Source organism: Oncorhynchus mykiss, chromosome 14 (genome assembly GCF_057628025.1).
Source record: "Oncorhynchus mykiss isolate SJ-2025 chromosome 14, ASM5762802v1, whole genome shotgun sequence".
Classification (NCBI taxonomy): domain Eukaryota; kingdom Metazoa; phylum Chordata; class Actinopteri; order Salmoniformes; family Salmonidae; genus Oncorhynchus; species Oncorhynchus mykiss.
Window position 1 is genome coordinate 14,803,633 of NC_143035.1, and position 17,085 is coordinate 14,820,717.

Genomic DNA, 17,085 nt, shown 5'->3' on the forward strand with positions numbered 1-17,085 from the left:
TCTTAATGATCTAGAGACATTGTCATTTTCTGGATGAATTCTATTTCCAGGCATTCACAGGAACATAATCTCCCCGACGTCCTGAGTTGCTGGAGCTCAAGTCTCTGGTTTAATCTCTATCTCTCCCAAAATAATTTGCTGAAAGGAATCATCTGATAAATTGAGTTGGGGCAGCTGGCATGTGGTTGGAGAGTCTGGCTTGCTGCCCCATTGGGTTGAATGGGCTTCCGCTACCACCACTGGGCGGGCTGTCTCACTTCTAATAAAGGGGGGTGAACGGAGGTCACACAGACCAGAGGAAATGGGACTCTAGAAACGCATGGAAAACATTGCTGTGCTCTGCATCAGCCTCATTTGTAACAACAGTAAAGCTCTCAGGGCCAAAGTTTTTTTCTGTTTTCAAATGAGAAAATAAAGCACAGCTCCCGTACTGTTTTTTGTTCTTTGTGGCTGAAGTCCTCACTGCTTTCGCAGCCTTTTGGACACAGTATTGGTCCTCACTCAGGGATATTACAACAACATTGGGGGAATTATTCCCACTGCTATGCATGATCCCTGTGCGGTAGGTCCAAGAGACCTGCCGTGAATCATAGTCTTAATCAGGTGTTGTCGTCGGCTTAACTAAATTAGAAGCCCAATATTCTCTCTGTTAGAGTAATGGATTAACTAAATTAAAAGCCCAATATTCTCTCTGTTATAGTAATGTATTAACTAAATTAGAAGCCCAATATTCTCTCTGTTAGAGTAATGGATTAACTAAATTAGAAGCCCAATATTCTCTCTGTTAGAGTAATGGATTAACTAAATTAGAAGCCCAATATTCTCTCTGTTAGAGTAATGGATTAACTAAATTAGAAGCCCAATATTCTCTCTGTTAGAGTAATGGATTAACTAAATTAGAAGGCCAATATTCTCTCTGTTATAGTAATGTATTAACTAAATTAGAAGCCCAATATTCTCTCTGTTAGAGTCATGGATTAACTAAATTAGAAGCCCAATTCTCCCTGTTAGAGTAATGGCTTTGTCACACCCTGATCTGTTTCACCTGTCCTTGTGCTTGTCTCCACCCACCTCCAGGTGTCGTCCATCTTCCCCCTTATCCCCAGTGTATTTATACCTGTGTTGTCTGTTGCCAGTTCGTCTTGTCTCATTAAGCCTAGCAGAGGTTTTCCCATACTCCTGTTTTTATCTAGTCCCTGTTTTCTAGTTGTCCCTGTTTTTACCATTCTGCCTGCCCTGAGCCTGCCTGCCGTTCTGTACCTTGTGACAATGCCCTGGATTACTGACCTCTGCCTGCCCTGACCCTGAGCCTGCCGTTCAGCACCTTTCAGACTCTGCTCTGGCTTACTGACCTCTGCTTGCCCTTGACCTGTCATTTGCCTGCCCCCTATTTTTGTAATAAACTTTTGTTACTTCGAACTGTCTGCATCTGGGTCTTCTCCTGAGCCTTGATATGCTTGACTAAATTAGAAGCCCAATATTCTCTCTGTTAAAGTAGTAGCTTCGCTCAAATCAAACCAGCACTGAACCTGCAAACTCATTATTCATGAGACTCATGCCTAAATGCAATGCAACAAGGACGCATGCTATGCTACGTGTGTGTGGGCACCCTTTGACAAAAATAAGCCCCTCGTCGCCCACTGAATGGAAGATGTGTGCATGAGTTCGCCAGGGATTTCCTCCGGCCTAGCCAGGGTATATCCTGCCTGGATCACCCGCTCAGGGCCCTAACAATGGAGCATGTGTGAAATCCTAGTCACGCTGGCTTGACTTCAGTAAATTTGGTCAAAAACACATTGTTTTACTTGAGGGGAAGGCAATAAAGAGGGAGCGTTATGGTAGTTATATGGAGCAGCGGCATCACGCGCGTGCAGGGTAACACCTGGCATTGGGTTCCCTCGGGACAGGGGATAAGGGACGCGTCATGTCAGGTGTCCGGCAGGGTAAGGTAGGGCAAAAGGTGGAAGTTAAGTCCTCGCTCGGTGGCGTGTTAATGAGAAATAAGTACTTTCCCTGAGTGACTCTCATCATGAACCATGTCCTTCTGGTTCTCATTCCACCTGAGTGGTTAACCCTTTCATGCATGACTTAGACAAGGGTCTCACGTTGATTCAGTCAAGGGTTCATTTAGCCCTTAACGTTGATTTGGTTTAAGGAGATAGGATGGGTCTATGCTCCCATGAATGAATGAAAAACATTGACATTGGGTAATCAGGCAGGCCGTTACCCTTCCTTCCCTGTAAGATGGATGAACTAGTGAGCCTGAACAATACAGTTACATTGGGTTACACCTGTGGCAATGATATATCATGCACTTCCATGAGCAACAGTAATCAGGCTTTGACTGATGGCTCCTTTTCTTAATGTTCCACACTGTAAAGAGTCATTGGCTTTGACCCTCTGAAATGGGTCCACAAGTGAACCCTGTCCCCAACAACACATTGAGCTACTGGGTGGTTAGTCAACATGAACTCTATAGACCAAATCATTTTGAGATGTACCGATATTTAGAGTAACCACAAGCAAATACAGAATTGTGATTTAATATTGTGGAAGAGAGGTGGTCAGCATACCATATGCATGTGTGTTTTTGTCTCCAAACTCGTCCCCAAAGTGGTATAAAACAAGCCTGTTGAAAGGTTAACGATCCGTGCCCTCAAATGTGGAGTTGGTTGAGCTTCCATAGAAGACTACTGTGCTCGGTCATAGCGAGACACACTAGGACACTCCACACATTGGGTGTTGCTCAGAACACCATAACTAGATCTCCTCTATGCTATCTCAGTCAAGCGTGAGCTAATGGGCGGTCATGGTGGGTCTTGTTATTGCTAAAGTTATTAATCTCTTTGAAGTAACAAATGATGTTGAACTGCAAGACTCATGTTTCCTTTTGTATGCCACTTGTCAAGACATTTGATTTTACTTTTAGAATGTTTTTTCTTAATAGGAAGTTATCTATGCTGAACTGCTCTCAAAATATTGGATGGATCCAATATGACCTCTCTCTACTCTAAGACCCTATGACCCTTTGAGGGTTTTTGTGTTTAACGATGCATCTTGTGTGTACTTTAAGTCAGTGGCTAACTGTAGACAAGTTATACTGGTACCTCAAATTTAGCACGTTTTTGAAATACGATCCATTTGTGTCCACTTGGGCTAAAGGTCCAGTCATTAACAAATAATACTGAATTATTGCATTGCCTTTCATTGACTCAAGTGATACATGCACTATTTCAATGTAGGAATTGCATGTCAGCGATAGCAGGCCATTTGCTGTGAGACACCTGTACTGAGCTCTTGTGCAGGGTGGAAGTCCATGTGCTCTCCCTTTGGCCTGAAGACTAGAGTGATAAATGAACCCCATGTCCATGCTCATTCGTAGCTTACTGACTTACTGAGTGCTACTACTCTGATTTCACAGTGGAAGTATTCCGGATAAACTACTTAGAGCTGGATTAACTAGAACGAACATTAAACAACGTATCTAAACAGGAGAGACGCAGGGTGACAAGGTGAACTAGCTAACTACTGGGTTGAGATCTTTCTCTTGGATCCCAGTTACAGATTGTATCTACTGTATATGAAACCATATGAGACTAATGGAGAGGCCTGTGTCTACAGCGCTAGCATCTCCAAGCAACCACCTAATACCCATTATGATACGTCTAGATGATGATGTCAACAATTTTTTGCGAGAGAAGAAATCACAGTATAAAATGATGCAGCTTGAGAACGATCTCCAAGAGGATTGTTCCTTATGTAAAATGTTCTTTAGGGTTGAGTACAGTTTGATCTGATGCTCCATGACTTAGTTATACCACATCTGTATCTGTTGTGTACTACAGGGCTATGCCTGTAGCAAATCTCTCCCTGTTGTGCTGGGCAAAGTATTCATTAACAGACAATCGACTATGAACTCCTGTCACACTAGTCTGCATATGGGGAAAAACTGGCAAGTTCATGTACACAAATATATATGCTTCATTCTATAGCTTGAGGACTCCTGGTTATCTCCAGGAGGAAAACTTATCCTTTTTTGTTTTAATATGTTGTGGTCTGGTACAGTCTTTTTGCAACCTAGTGTTAAGTGCTGTCTGTATTCCCAGTGACCTTCATGGTGTGTAAACTGCTAACTGTTCATAACTTGCAGATAGTTGTTGACACATCAACCAGGATCAAGGGGCAGGACCATTTGTGACTTGTTTTGGTAATCAGTGGCTTTATTGGAGGGGGAGTGGTTTCTCCTCTCTTAGGAAATCTGCAATTAGTACAGGGATGTGTGCTCTCCACTTCTGTTAGGCTATTAACAATTAATGTTAGTGCTTCAGTCTCCCCTGGTTTCTCAGCGGCAGCTGTAAGCGGCGGTCGTGTCAGTGGCCGTCTCGTCGGAAAAACCAAGACCATTGCCGAAACTAAGACCGTTCTGCAGAGTTCTTTGATGAAGGCTCCACATCAATCTCTCACTTGAGTATCTTACCTAGTTATTTTGTGATGATCTCATTAGACTCTTTTCTAGTTTTGGCAACTTTCTATACCTGTTGGCTCCTCTTCCTGTAGGCTTTACAGACATTTCCTTGGCTGAAACCCTTCTAGTTTAGTGTACCCTGTGCAACCCATGTTAGATTCTGGATCTTTGGCAGAGTTTGGAACAGAGTTTGGAACTGCCGAAATGTGGTCAAGAATCAAATCAAATCAAGTTCATCTCAGTCTATGCTGTCCTTCAGTCCCTATACTTTTTGGCCCTGACGGAGACATGGATCACCCCAGAGAATACTGCTACAACAGCTGCTCTTTCTTCGTCTGTTTTCTCTCATAGTCAAAGAGCATCTGGTCATAGCGGTGGTGGCACTGGTTAACTAATTTCTCCTAACTGGAGATTTTATATTTACTTCCTCTCTCACCTGTCCATCTCCTCATTTGAACTGCATGCTGTCATTGTCAGTTGTCCCCTCAAGCTGAACATGGTCATCTATCGCCCACCAGGTGCCCTTGTAGAGTTCCTCAATGAGCTTGACACCTTGATAAGCTAATTTCCTGATGATGGCGTACTTGGCGACTTCAACCTCCTGATGTCTCCCATCGATTAATTTCTTTCCAACTCACTCTTTCCCCTCCTTGTCTCTTTTGATCTCACCCTTTCCCAGTCCCCTCCCACTCACAAGGCAGGCAATATGCGTGACCTCATATTCACTGGAGGCTGTTCGCTTACTAATCTAACTGTAACCCCCCTCAGGTCTCTGATCACTACTTTGTTTCCTTTTCTGTCTCCCTTTCCTCCAACCCTAACCACTCAGCCCCCACCCAGATGGGCATGTGTAGGGCTGTGGCGGTCATGACATTTGGTCAACCGGTTATTGTCATGCAAAACACCTTTAGCATCTCCAGGCCTCCATGCATACAAGCCACTGATGCACCTTTGAAACATTTAAATGTAAAAAAGTTGAATAAATCCATTTGTAACGAGTGTGCTGAGAGTCGGGAAGCAAGTTCAGGAAGTGAGTGTTTTAATAAATAAAATAAACAATGAACACGAAACACAAACAACGCACCGACATGAAAACAGAATCAATAACACCTCAGGAAAGAACCAAGGGGTGTGACAAATATAGGGAAGATAATCAAGTGGGTGATGGAGTCCAGGTGAGTGTCATGAGCCGCAGATGCGCAAGACAATGGTGACAGGTGTGCAGGATAATCAGCAGCCTGATGACCTAGAGGCCGGAGAGGGAGTATACGTGACACAATTTAATAAACACCATCATAATATTATTTATTATATTATTTATTATAGTCAGCTCTAAAGAAACATTATGATATGAAAAACCAAGATATGCTTAAGTCCTGTGACATTATTTTATATGATTGTATAGCTGAATAAAATAGAAAGGATATTTCTCCCATTAACTTCTTATGGCTGCAGGGGAAGTATTGAGTAGCTTGGATGAAAGGTGCCCAGAGGTGCCCAGAGTAAACTGCCTGCTCCTCTGTCCCAGTTGCTAATATATGCATATTATTATTAGTATTGGATAAAAACTGTTTGAATGATGTCTGTGAGTATAACATAACTCATATGGCAGGCAAAAACCTGAGAAGAAATCCAAACAGGAAGTGGGATATCTGAGGTTGGTCGATTTTCAACCCAGCCCCTATTGAATACACAGTGGGATATTGGTTATGTTGCACTTCCTACGGCTTCCACTAGATGTCAGCCGTCTTTAGAAACTTGTTTGAGGATTCTACTGTGAAGTGGGACCGAATGAGAGAGGAATGAGTCAGAGGTCTGCCAACAGTCACACGCCGGTCACGTGCATTTCACATGAAAGGTAGCTGCGTTCCTTTACTTTTCTGAAGACAAAGGAATCCTCCGGTTGGAATATTATTGACGTTTTATGTGAAAAACATCCTAAAGATTGATTCCGTACATCGTTTGACATGTTTCTACGGACAGTAACATAACTTTTTACATTTCGTCTGCAACTAGGGAACGCACTTCATGACTTTGGATTTGTTTACCAAACGTGCTAACAAAAGTAGCTATTTGGACAAAAACTATGTACATTATCGAACAAATCAAACATTTAATGTGGAACTGGGATTCCTGGGAGTGCATTCTGATGAAGATCATCAAAGGTAAGTGAATATTTATAATGTTATTTCTGATTTCTGTTGACTCCAACATGGCGGATATCTCTATTTGTTTTCTGAGCGCCGTTCTCAGATAATTGCATGGTTTGCTTTTTCCGTAAAGCTTTTTTGAAATCTGACACAGCTGTTGCATTAAGGAGAAGTGTGTCTATATTTACATGTCTAACAATTGTATTTTCATCTACATTTATAATGAGTATTTCTGTAAAATTATGTGGCTCTCTGCAATATCACCGGATGTTTTTGGAACTAGTGAACATAACGCAAACTGAGATTTTTTTTATATAATATGCACTTTATCGAACAAAACATACATGTATTGTGTAACATGAAGTCCTATGACTGTCATCTGATGAAGATCATCAAAGGTTAGTGATTAATTGTATCTCTATTTGTGCTTTTTGTGACTCCTCCTGACCTGACATAATCGTTTGTGGTGCTTTCGCTGTAAAGCCTATTTGAAATCGGACACTTTGGTGGGGTTAACAACAAGATTACCTTTAAAATGGTATAAGATACATGTATGTTTGAGGAATTTTAATTATGAGATTTCTGTTGTTTGAATTTGGTGCTCTGCACTTTCACTGGCTGTTGTCATATCAATTCCGTTAACGGGATTGTAACCCTAAGAAGTTTTAAGGAGCGTGTGTACATATGAAGTGGCTATGTTGAGTGTAAAAGTGATAATTTGAAACAGGCCCTATATGCTAGATTTAGAGTTACTTGGCAACTTTAGTTGTGAAGGATATAAACTTTAGAATGTTTTAGAAATCAAAACGTATATGGGCTGCATGGTGCGACAATAGGTTATTGATGATTTGAGAAAGTAGCAAACAAAGCTTTTTCTCTGTTCCGTGCTGCACAGCTGTTCTCTTGTCAAGTGGTCATATTTTCACCCATCAGAGTGTTCTCAATTTAATTTAATGGGCAGGGTAAAAAATACATTTCATCTGTATGCACTGTATGCGCTTTTACGACGGTCTGTTTTGTAGGCTACTTTGGTTTTTATAGCGGAGCATGTGCTTAATATGAGCAGCTGATAATTAAATATAAGGACACTTACTTCGCCATAAACCACTGTTTGAGGAGCATGCTTTCGCTGCCCAACAGGTGATGTTCTGCTCAAACTCTGTATGCCATGTTCTCTCCAACCTTCTTCCTGAAGCTGGGAGAGCAAGTGAAATCTGTTTGGGAACATCGATAGTAACGTGTTTTCACAAGGAAACGTATTTCCCTAAACTGTTGACAGCCCGTCTGCGTACTCCAAAAAGGAATAAAGGGGAGGTGGAGGTGGAAGGTGGAAACGCATGATGGTGAGCTATGTTGTATAGCTAAAGGTAATGTGTCACCCAATTAATCATAAAAATATTAAAAATGCCCTATTACTAGGCTGTTCAAATACAAATTCACAAATTGTAGGCTAACTGTAAGCCAACCTGCAAAATAAATGAACCAACAGCATGGCCTAGGGCTATGAGTTCTCTCCCAGACTCATGGATAGACCTTTTGGAATTATAAGGTAACAAGTCTGCATAATAACTCAGTCCACAATCAAAGGCTAGACCAATTATGTACCAAAGACATCTTAAATCAATTTTGTTTTATGTTTTTCTGCCAAGCATAATATCAGGTAGGCTCCATATTTTATAACGGCACAATCCTCATTTTAATTGTTTCGTTTTTTTCAGGGCTATGTATAAACTCTAATATGCGTATGGATGTTTTGAATGAATCCCTTAGAAAGCGCTGTCCATTCTGTTGTGTTAGGCTTTTGAAACAACATCCACAACAACCATGTTTTACACTTTTTCAACCTGCTGCTGAACTTCTTTCTTCATATTGATCATCACAGTGAGTGAGTTTTAAAAGTAAGGTAGGCCTATTGTTTTGATGTGTTTGTTGTGATTTTCGATGCATTTGCATTGATGTCAGACTGGTCAGAGGGACAATAGATCCCTAAGTACCAGGCCATTTGGACCTGAAGATAGTTAGCATGTTGGTTACTACCAAAGCATGTCCAGAGTGCATAAAAGGAGATTACAGTGACTCAAACCGTCACATAGAATTTTACTCCAGCCATTACTCCAGCCATGTGGCGGTAATACGGTCACCCAAGTCATGTGCCGTCACAATCTTCGCTCTCGTTCCTCCCTCTATCATCTCCCCCTTCTGGTAAATCCTTCTCCCTTCTGTCTTCTGATTCTGCCTCTTCGACCCTTCTCTCCTCCCTTTTCACATCTTATGACTTGCACTGTCCCCTTTCCTCCTGGCCTGGCAGCTGAGTGGAAATGGAGGAAAGCTAAACTTCCAGAGGACCTATGATTCCCTCCTTTCTACCTTCTCTTCCTCTGTATCCGCCGCTAACGCCACTTTCTATCACTCTAAATGTCAAGCTTCTGCCTCTAACCCTAGGAAACTCTTTTCCACCTTCTACCTCCTTAATCCTCCACCCCCTCCCTCCTCTGCTCCTCAATCACTCAGCCTATTGAGACCACTGGTCCCACTCACACTTAACTACCCTACTCCTTGACCTCTTTCTCCTCTCACTCTCCAGATGAAATCCTGCGACTAGTGAGTTCTGGCCGCCCAACAACCTGCCCGCTCGACCCCATCCCCACCTCCCTTCTCCAGAGAATCACTGGAGACCTTCTCCCATTTCTCACTTCCTTTAACAACTCATCCCTGACCACTGGCTGTGTCCCCTCTGACTTCAGAATGGCCCGAGTCGCTCCCCTCCTCAAGAAACCAACACTTGACTCATCTGACGTCAAAAAATACAGACCTGTATCCCTTCTTCCTTTCCTTTCCAAAACACTTGAGCGAGCTGTCTCAGATCGACTCTCTCGTTATCACTCTCAAAACTATTTTCTTGACCCTGACTGGTCAGGCTTCAAGACCGGTCACTCAACCGAGACTGCTCTTCTCTGTGTCATGGAGGCTCTCCGCACTGCCAAAGCTGACTCTCTCTCCTCTGTTCTCATCCTCCGAAATCTATCTGCTAACTTCAACACTGTGAACCATCAGATCCTCCTCTCCACCCACTCAGCACGGTGTGTCTCAGGCTTTGCACACTCTTGGATTGCATCCTACCTGACAGGCAGCTTCTACCAGATGATGTGGAGAGGATCTGTGTCTGCACCACGTACTCTCACTACTGGTGTCCTCTAGAGCTCGGTTATAGGCCCTCTCCTTTTCTCTCTATACACCAAGTCACTCGGCTCTGTCATATCCTCACATGGTGTCTCCTATCATGACTAAGCAGATGACACTCAACTACTTTTCTCCTTCCCCCTTCTGACACCCAGGTGGCGACACGCATCTCTGCGTGCCTGGCAGATATCTCAGCTTGGATGTCGGCCCACCACCTCAAGCTCAACCTTGACAAGACGGAGCTGCTCTTCCTCCCGGGGAAGGTCTGCCCTCTCAAAGACCTCTCCATCACGGTTGACAACTCCACAGTGTCACCCTCCCATAGTGCAAAGAACCTTGGCATGACCCTGGATAACACCCTGTCGTTCTTTGCAAACATCAAAGTATTGCTTCGCTCTTGCTGGTTCATGCCCTACAATATCCATAGAGTACGATTCTACCTCACACAGGAAGCAGTACAAGTCCTAATCCGGGCACTTGTCATCCCCCATCTGGACTACTGAAACTTGCTGTTCGCTGGGCTCCCTGCTTGTGCCATGAAACCCCTGCAATGTATCCAGTAAGCTGCAGCCCACCTGGTTTTCACACCGCTCCTCCACACACTCTACTGGCTTCCAGTCAAAGCTCTTATCCACTACAAGACCATGATGCTTGCCTACAGAGCAGATAGAGGAACTTCCCCTCCCTACCTTCAGGCCATGCTCAAACCCTGCGCTCCATTCTGCCACTTCTGATCTTATGACCCTCCCACCCCTATGGGAGGGCATCTCCCGCTCAGCCAAGTCCAAGCTTTGTCCTGGCACCCCAATGATGAAACCAGCTTACCCCTGAAGTCCCTGCCCATCTTCCAAAAACAGCTACCTCTTCATAGAGTATCTTAAATAATCCCCCTCCTCACCACACCCCCCCCCCTCCAAAAAACAACACTTTCTCTCTCTCTCTCGTAGAATAATAGTGAAGACATCAAAACTATGAAATAACATATATGGAATTATGTAGTAACCTAAAAAGTAACCTTCAACAAATCAAAATATATTTTATATTTATATTCTTCAAATAGCCACCCTTTGCCTTGATGACAGCTTTGCACACTCTTGGCATTCTCTCAACCAGCAAAGGGTTGTCTACTTTGAAGAATCGCAAATATAAAATATATTTTGATTTGTTTAACACTTTTTTGGTTACTACATGATTCCATGTGTTATTTCATAGTTTATGTCTTCACTATTTTTCTAAATAGAAAAACCCTTGAATGATTAGGTGTGTCCAAACTTTTGACTGGTATATATATATATATATATATATATATATATATATATATATATATATATATATATATATATATATATATATATACATATATATATATATACACACATATATATATATATATATATATATATATATATATTGTATTCTATTAGTAAAGACAGATGTTGACGCACCACAACTGGTTCAGTAACCCGCCAGATTTGGCTATATCTTCCTCCTGAATTATGTTGTGGTTTACACAGGTGTCAAACCAAACTACAAAGTCTGTGTGCATGAACAATTCATGAGGCATAAGTCTCCTCCTCTATCACTCACAATGTACAATTAGGAGAAGAAAGAGCTTTCAATTCATAGCTCATACAGCCAGTAGTCAAATCTTTGCTTTTGCCCAAGTTAACATGTCTGTTTGAGTTAGGGATCTGCGTGCAGTTCAGACGAGACCTCAGCAGGAACCCTCCTGCCATAACAGTTCCAAACCTTTGAACTGTTTTGAAACAGTTGAGATGGCACGGGGAAGGATGTGGAATTGTGCTGGTAATGCCCTTTCACATTTTAATCTCTGTTGCTTTCAAAGATGGACACCCTTTCATCCAAGTAACATCATCATTATCGATGGGGGATAAAACAAGCCAAAACATACTACAATTCTTTGGCAATTATAGGTTTGCTTCACCAAACATTGACACTACCCATTGATGTTTCAGTTCCTCTGTTTGTTGGACTTCCGCCACCACAACTTGTACCTGTTCTATCACCAAACAAGTGTCTCCTCCCTTAAAATAATTTCCATAAGACAGAGAACTGAGCACTATGTAAATTGAGGGTCAATGACATAAAGTAGCCATAATAGGTCATTACTTCATAATCCAAAGTGCCTGGGAAGTGAAGAAAACCAAGCAGAAATTGGAGCCTACCAGGCACTGTAAACATGATACAGATGAAAAAGAGGTGTTTTTGCTATCAAACGAACAGGTGGGCACATTAAGTAGACTTGGCAGGATGTACTAACAAGCTGGAAGGGTTTTTGGAAGGCCGGCCTCTGTCTGTACCGAAGAGAATGAATCCCAGAGTATAAATCAAAGCAAAGTTTATTATCGTGTACACAAATTTGCAGGTGTTATATCAGGTGCAGCGAAATGCTTATGTTACTAGCTCAGGCAGTGCAGTACAATGTCTTGCAAATATGTCACAGCCGTTGAAAGAACTGGACCAAGGTGCAGCGTGGTGAGCGTACATATTATTTTATTTAGAAAAGACGCCGAACAAAACAATAAACACTACAAAACAAACCGTGAAGCTAAAGGTTATGTGCCATAAACAAAGTCAACATCCCACAAAGACAGGTGGGGAAAGGGCTACCTATGTATGGTTCTCAATCAGAGACAACGATAGACAGCTGTCCCTGATTGAGAACCCTACCCGGGCCAAAACATAGAAATACAAATAATAGAACATAGAATACCCACCCCAAATCACACTCTTACCAAACCAAATAGAAACATAAAAAGGATCTCTAAGGTCAGGGCGTGACAAAATACACACACAAAAAAATCTAAACAAGAAATTAAGAAATGACAGAGTTCAAGGAATCATCCAGAGGTTGATAGATATATTAGAGTGAGCATGTGTCAGAATCCAGAATATAAATATGTGGTGTGTATAGAGAGTGCATAATTAGAAAAATAACTGGTAATGTATGTAAAGTAGTAGGTATATTAGGATGAGCAATGTCGAGAATACAGTATAAACATTGGTCTTTCTGTAATCCTCCTGTTGTATTCCAGTCGAATTGGACCGATTTACAAGTTCTCTCTGAAAAATGTAGTTAATTTAATCTGACTGTGGTGTTCCTGGTCAAAAATGACCAGTCATTAGAAATGAATGGGTGAGACTACAATTAGTGTATAAAATTGATGCCAACGATGCACATGCCCATTCATCAGATTGACACACTTCCTCTGTCACGGTGCGTGAATGAGGACCCAAAAGCGAATTAACGTAAACAGAACTTCTTTAATAACAAAACATAGGTAGGCTCAGATGGACCGGCAGATTCCGACAGGACAGGACAAGGTTGCAGCAAACATGACGATAGTCTGGTTCAGGCATGAAAAACACAAACAAGAATCCGACAAAGACAGGAACAAAAACAGAGAGAGATATAGAGGACTAATCAGAGGGAAAAAGGGAACAGGTGGGAAAAGTGGTGACGAGGTAGTTAGGAGGAGACAAGGAACAGCTGGGGGAAAGAGGGGGAGAAAAGGTAACCTAATAACGACCAGCAGAGGGAGACAGGGTGAAGGGAAAGGACAGAAACAAGACACAACATGACAATACATGACATCCTCTCCCAGACCCCCACATGCATTTGTGTTTGAGCGCACACACACACACACACACACACACACACACACACACACACACACACACACACACACACACACACACACACATATACCTCACTCCCCAATATAATCTTTCCCCAATAGAATCTTTCCCCCACAGGAACCACACCTGTTGGCTTTCTCACAAACAATCGCAACATTGTTTCAATAATATATACTGTAGAACTTTTCTCGCTCTGGTATATAAAGCTTTTTTCAGGCCTTGCTCACAATTAATTCTGTGGCAGCACAATGACCAAATGAAATACTCTATGTGAGGCTCTTGATCATATCTTTGATCATGACACTGGTGAGGAGGAGAGAGTGTCACCTTCTGACCTTAGTTCCTTTGTTATGTCTTTGTTTTAGTTTGGTCAGGGTGTGAGTTGGGGTGGGCATTCTATGTTCTATTTTCTGTCTAGTGTTTTCTGCACCTTTCAGGACTGTTTCGGTTGTTGTTTATTTCACGTTGTTATTTCGTTTTTTCAGTGTTCAGTTAATAAACATCATGAACACATACCACATGTCTGACATGTCCTACTCCTCGTCAGAGGAGGATGAAGAATATCGTTACAGAGAGGCCAGGAAACCGACAGTGAAGATGCATTAGAGGAGGAAGTGTCAGAAGTTGAAGACAACACAGAAAATTATCCAGACCAAGAGACAAACTATGAGGAACAATCCAGTGATGAGGAAGAGGGCCCTGCTGAGGTTGTTGTTACATTCCGGTCAAAGAATGGGAATTTGTCCTGGTCTTCATACCCACCTGAGAGGAGAGGTCGGCTGTCAGTTGAAAATGTTCTCAGGGCGGCCCCAGGGCCAACGAGATACGCCATATCCCGGGTTGATGACATAAAATCCTGGTTCATTCGCTAAGACAACAGTAATAGAAGACCAGGCCGACGTCAACAAGACAAGCTGGCAGCAATCAGAGAGGTTTGGTGGAAATGGGTGGAGCGCCTGCTACTCATCTATAACTCAAGTCCGGGCATCACAGTGGATGAGTATCTGGTTGCTTTTAGGGGATGCTGACCATTCAAACAGTACATGCCAAGCAAACCGTCTAAATGTGGAATAAAGATATGGGCAGCAAGTTATGCCTGGAACATGCAGGCTTACACTGGCAAACCTGCTGACGGTGTTCCCGAAAGGAACCAGGGAGAGCGGGTCATCCTGGAAATGACTGCAGGTCTCCAGGGGCACAACATAACATGTGACAATTTCTTCACCTCATATGCTCTTGGTCAGGAGCTGCTCCAAAAATGTTTTACCATGGTGGGGACGGTCAGAAGGTACAAGCCTCAGTTGCCTCCTGCCTTACTCACTACCAAGGGCAGGGATCGTTTTTCCTCTAAATTTGCCTTCACTGATACACACACTCTTGTGTCCTACTGCCCTAGGAAAAAGAAGAATGTGCTCCTGATGACAACTCTTCACAGGGATGGCGCTGTGAGTACCAGGGAGGACAAGAAGCCCAATGCTGTCCTGGGTTATAACAGGAACAAAGGGGGAGTTGACAGCCTTCATAAGGTATGTTACTTTTGATCTTTCAAGTCTCATGTACTTTTCTTTCTATTACCAGATTGTTTTATCTGCACCATAAAAATAAGACATGTTGTTTGGTGAAATGCTCATTGAGTTTGTGAACAATATGGAGTCAATTATATTCATTTGAATATGTAAATATGTTTTAGATGTGATAAATTAAAACAACGCTTTGATGCAATTTTTCATGTTACTATGCAAGACATGAAGTATCACTTGTATGTACTTATTATTTTATTGACTGACTGTTGCACTTTTGCAGGTTAATGGCACATACACTTGTAAGAGAATGATGGCACGTTGGCCCATGGTGGTGTTCTTCAACATCCTGGATGTGTCGGCCTACAACACATTTGTGGTGTTGATGGAGGTGAATCCAGGCTGGAAGCAGGGGAAATTCTTCAAGAGGAGACTATTCCTAGAAGAGTTGGGGAAAGCCACGGTGGCAGAGATATACAAGGGCCAGAAGATCTACAGCCGCCAGAGACAGTAGAGACAAAAGGAAGAGTTGCAATCTGTGTGCACCAAGCGATGTCAAAGCGAGCATTATGTACCATAAATGCAGTGCATATATTTGCAAGGCACATATTGTCCAACATGTGTACGAGGACACACCAAATGTAACCAACATTGATTGACAGACTGTGAACATTTAGAAATGCTGTTATTGTTACTGTTGTTCTTTAATGTGTTCAGACATTAATTTTGTAATATAGTAAAGTTTTCATGTGTAGTTTGGGGCCTATGTCCTTTCTTTACTAATAAAATCCTACTGGTCAGTTTTGACCGGGAACACAACAGATGTGATTTTGTGCCACTATTTAAAGATGTGAAAATTTGTTTTAAAACAAATGTCCTTGTTAAACCTTGACGCAAAGTAGTCTGTGATAAATAGCACGATATGTTTCATCTGAGTGTTTGTTATAGTCAAAATAATTCATACATTATGCTTTTTTTAAACTTAAAAACGAGTTGTATGAGCTCAGGTCAATGAAGTTCAGAACTTGTAATGTTCACAAGAACTTAAGTTGATAAAAAGATCTAACACAACATTAGGTAATAATATATGTATTATCATGGATTTATAGTCAGCTATAATGGGGAGGTCATTTTGGACCGGGAACACAGAATGAATTAACATGAAACGAACACAACAGGAGGGTTAAATTAGGGCACCAGTGAGGCTTTCCTACACCGGACAACTTGTTACAGATGTTGATAAGTCATTGATAATTAGCTTATTTTTTATGTCACTATATTAGGATGTAATGGGGGATCATAGCTATATTCAATCAAATTCACGAGTTGATTTAACCCTGTTTAACCCTTTATCATGGTTGGTGTCTTGATGGATTTGTCTGAAATCGTGACATAAAATCCAACTTTTCTGTCCTTGCATTTATGGCAGTGTAAGTTGTCGTTATATCATCTATTAAGCATTAATTAGTCAAAATAGATATTTAACTTGAACCCTGGATGTAGCTGTTGGTGTCACGACCTGACCTTAGTTATCTTTGTTTTCTTTATTATTTTGGTTAGGCCAGGGTGTGACATGGGTGATTTATGTGTTTTGTCTTGTCTAGGGGTTTTTGTAGATTTATGGGGTTGTGTTCTTTTAGGTGTCTATGGTTGCCTGGATTGGTTCTCAATCAGAGGCAGGTTTTTATCGTTGTCTCTGATTGGGAGTCATATTTAGGCAGCCATATTCTTTGAGTATTTTGTGGGTGATTTTTTCCTGTCTTTGTGTTTTATGCACCAGTTAGGACTGTTACTGTTTTCACGTTTATTGGTTTGTCGTTTGTTTGAGTTTTCTTATTAAAGAACCACGAACTATAACCACGCTGCGTTTTGGTCCGCCTCACCTTCCCAGGAAGAAAGCCATGACAGAATCACCCACCACAACAGGACCAAGCGGCGTGGTGACAGGCAGCGCCATCAGGAGCAGCGCAATCAGGACTTCTGGACGTGGGAGGAAATCCTCGACGGGAGAGGACCCTTTGCCCAGGGGAGTGTCGCCTCCCCAAGGTGCAGCAGAAGAAGCGGCAGCAGGAGCGGCACAAGGAGGAATGGACATGGGAGGACGAGTTGG

The 17,085-nt window shown here is 42.1% G+C and overlaps 1 long non-coding RNA gene across 1 annotated transcript in view; it reads left to right on the plus strand.

Annotated features, from left to right (window-relative positions):
* Positions 1 to 16,832, plus strand: part of LOC149978296 (uncharacterized) — a 108,641-nt gene extending 91,809 nt beyond the window's left edge. Inside the window, exons 4-5 of the long non-coding RNA XR_016486298.1 lie at positions 14,852 to 14,981; positions 15,259 to 16,832. This is a non-coding gene — a long non-coding RNA (uncharacterized LOC149978296). The remainder of the gene's footprint in view (positions 1 to 14,851; positions 14,982 to 15,258) is intronic.
* The last annotated feature ends 253 nt before the right edge of the window (positions 16,833 to 17,085 follow it).